Raw genomic sequence first — 3,925 nt, 5'->3', positions numbered from 1 at the left:
TCCAAAGCGGCCGACCCGCCCCACTCCCTTCTTCAATCTGAGCCCTTCAACCCATCCCCATCCAATGGACACAATCAACTCCCACACCCCATATAAAATACCAATTATAACACCCACCCAAAAAAACCTAAACCTAATCCTTCAATCTCCCACGGCGCCCCCCACCCCTTCTCCACCTCTCTGCTGCCAAACGACCCCCCGAACCTAAAGAAAAATTAACACACTCGCCTCACGTGCTCCCTCATCTCTCCTCTTGCCACGTAGCGTAACTAACTCTGACAACGGAATTATTCCTTCCGGATTTTTGAACATTTAGATTTTTTTTTTGAGGCGGTTTTTAGATGAATGGGGGCCATAGATTGATTGATAATCGATCCATGCCTTTCATTTGTCCCAAAAATTGTCCACACAAAGAGTTGAGAATTTTCGAATTTGGAAGGAGGGCAGTGCTATATATATATGAGGTCTTGAGGAAGAAAGGGGGTGAGAAAAAAAATCAGAGAAAGTTTCGGTTAAAGATTTCGAGGACAAAATTTCAGAGAGTTTGTTTTAATCGATGAGTTTCTTCTTTTCGTTTTTTTAGTTTCACGGATACAAAAGGGAGTAAGGAAATTTCAATTTAGTTTTGGGTCTCTTCCTGATTTTTTTTCAAAAAAAATCTGCAGTCATTCTCAAAAGAAAAATAGAAAATTCCCTCTTATTTTTCATTTTTCTGCTCTCATATCATACTGTTTTGGAGCAATTTCTGAATTTCGGGGTTAAGTCTGAAGCTGTTGTGAGCTAGTTTGTTACTGTTGCTTTGCTCCTTGCTGTTACATCTTCTCAGTTTTAGAGCTTTATTTTCTTTTAGTCTAAATCTGCTGTGAACAGGTATGGAGTTGAACACCTGTTTTATCCTTGAATTATATATGAAAGTTTGGAAGCCATCTGCTATTATTTTGGGTGAAGTGCAGCCATGAATTTTGTTTTATCTTTGATGTCAATGTTCTTTTTCATTGTGTTCTGTATATGGTCATTAGCTTAGCAAATTTGAAATTCGGAATTAAATGTATGTATTCATCATTCTATCCACATAGTGGTACAAAGTTGTAATAATGTTGGGATCTTTACTTAACATAATTTGAAAGTGAACTACTATAAGGCTCAAAGATTTTATTGTTTGAGTGTTAGCAGTGATTTTAATGCATCATCCTCTATTATTGTGCTTATAATTTTATAGTGTTGTTCCAAACATGGACTTTAAAGTTAATAAATTGGGTCATATAAGTCAATGCAAGGTTTACTAGGAATGTTTTGGGGTCTGCATCTTTTATTGATACAAATAATAGGATTTAGCTATAATATCATTTTCGTTTCCTTCATTCTTTTCGATTTTTATTTTTTAGTTTCTTTTTGGTTCGTTTGTTTTTATCCATATATCTCACTTATTAGTTATTTGAGACCAAACAAGCTGTTGGAAGATTTAATCTTATTACAGTATATGTTCCAGTTTTATGTTTTTTTTTTTTTTTGTTGCTAATTCTTGGCACAATTTCTTTCATATGTATTTGGCTTACTACATTATTTTGCTGTGCTATTGAGAACGTGACATTTAGTGTCTTTGGATTGTTTTTTTTTTTTTTGAGTACTAACAAAATTTCAAGCAAGAGCAATTAGATATTAGTCCATCACTGCTACAGGAGTCGACCCATTCTTCTACATTGATTTCCATAAGTCACGGCCTAGCAATAATCTCAAAATAGTTTAGAAATAATTCATAAATATCGTAGCTTGAATTAGGCGCGATTAATAAATCATCGCGGCCATGGGTACCGTTCCCATGGCATGGTTACGATATGTAAATCTCATTCGGGTGTGCATTTCATGTGACCCGACCATAACTCCAAACCATAATAAAATAAGCATGTCGTAACTCGCGGGTGCATTTCATGTGGCGCGGTTTGCGACGTGTGCCAAAGCGACAAGTGTACGACATCGTGACTTGTTTCAAATAAATTCCATAAATATTAAAAGCAGTCAGAAAGCTAAAAAGCACAATAGATTTTAAATCAGATAATTAGGCCGATTATTGATAGTTGAGCGACCGTGCTAAAACCACGAAATTTGGGAGTGCCTCACACCTTCTCCCGGGTTAACAGAATTCCTTACCCGGTCGCCTGTGTTCGCGGACCATAAATAGAGTCAAATTTCCTCGATTTGGGATTTAAAATAAACCGGTGACTTGGGACACCATAAATTATCCCAAGTGGCGACTCTGATTTAATAAATAATCCCATTTCGAATATTGTCACTTTAATTGAAAAAAATCCCTTATCCCCTACCCGCCTTCGGGAAAAAGGAGGTGCGACAGTCCACATCAAAATAGTACGCAAATCTGAAGTTTTGCTTAGTTGATACATCATATGTCTCCACGCATTGATGCCACAATAACTTCAACTCATCAATCAAAGGCTGCATGTAAACATCAATCAACTTTTTTGGATTACGTGGACCTGGAACAATACAAGTTAGAAACAAATATGGACTTATTATACATAACTCAGGTGGAAGATTATACGCCATAACAAACACCGGCCAACATGAATATGGTGCAGCAGAGACTGCAAATGGAGTGAATTCATCATCGCATAATCCCAACCTAATATTTATTGAATTACTAACAAAGTCCGGGAACAACCTATCGGAATGCTTCCATGCTTCTCCATCTGATGGATGACATAGAACACCATCTAGCCTTCTATGCTCATAATGCCATATCATATGAGGAGCGGAGCTTATTGATACATACAACCTCTTTAACCTTGGTATAAGGGGTAAGTAGTGTATCGCCTTTACCGGGATATTCTTCTTTTTATCATTTGTGGCATCCTTGTAACGAGGCTTGTTATAAAATTTACAGTTCTCTAGAGATGTACCATCCTTATAGAATAACATGCAACCATTCTCACAGTAATGAATCCTCTCTGATGAAAGACCCAACTTGAAAACTAATTTTTTTGCTGTGTAGAAATATTTGGGTAGATCAATGTTACTCGAATTAAGTTTATTCATAAGTCCAATGATAGAATTCATGACCGATTGAGAAATAGAACTATCTGACTTAATCTGAAGTAATCGAACAGTAACAGACAACTTGGAATGCACTAAGCCTTCATACAACAGACAACTAGCTTCCTCTAACTCTTTGAAGAACTTTTTAGCCTCATCATTTGGTTCGGATTGAACCCCCGGGAACATCTTAAAGGCATCCCTCACCATGTCATTGAATCTAGAATTTTCAACATTATTCTTCATTACGGGACTACCCTCCTCACCACCAAAAAAATTATAAAAATCAACATCATTTACGCTATCAAGATTCTCCCCATGAGCAGTCTATACATAATAATTTTCCATAAATCCCTTTTTAAAAAGATGACATGTAACAACATCTTCTCCCAATAACTTAACACACTTGCATTTCACACAAGGGCGCCTAATCGTTCTTTCAATACGAAAATCATCAAGTGTCCTTGCCTTAGCAATAAATCCAGCAACCCCTTCTTTAAATTAATCCTTTAACTCCACACAATTAGGATGATTCCTATTATACATCCATCGACGATGCGCACATGACATCTACAAAAAAAAAATAATAGAAGTTGACATATTTATTTTATTTATACTACTTACTAAGTTATATTCTCCCAAAGGTTATCTAAATAGTTTAATTATATATTTTACTATAATACTTGGGTGGTATCAATATTAATATGTACATTAAACAATTGTAAGACAAAAAAGTCCTAAAACATAAAAATTAATCTGATTTATTTCAAATTAGCATATGATAGCGCTCTAATACTTAATTGATTGCATTTTCTTCATTTCGTTTCAATGATAAATAATATAATTAACACATAGATAAGACATGGAGAATTTTCAG

Source organism: Nicotiana tomentosiformis, chromosome 10 (genome assembly GCF_000390325.3).
Source record: "Nicotiana tomentosiformis chromosome 10, ASM39032v3, whole genome shotgun sequence".
Classification (NCBI taxonomy): Eukaryota; Viridiplantae; Streptophyta; class Magnoliopsida; order Solanales; family Solanaceae; genus Nicotiana; species Nicotiana tomentosiformis.
This window is presented reverse-complemented; position numbering follows the sequence as displayed.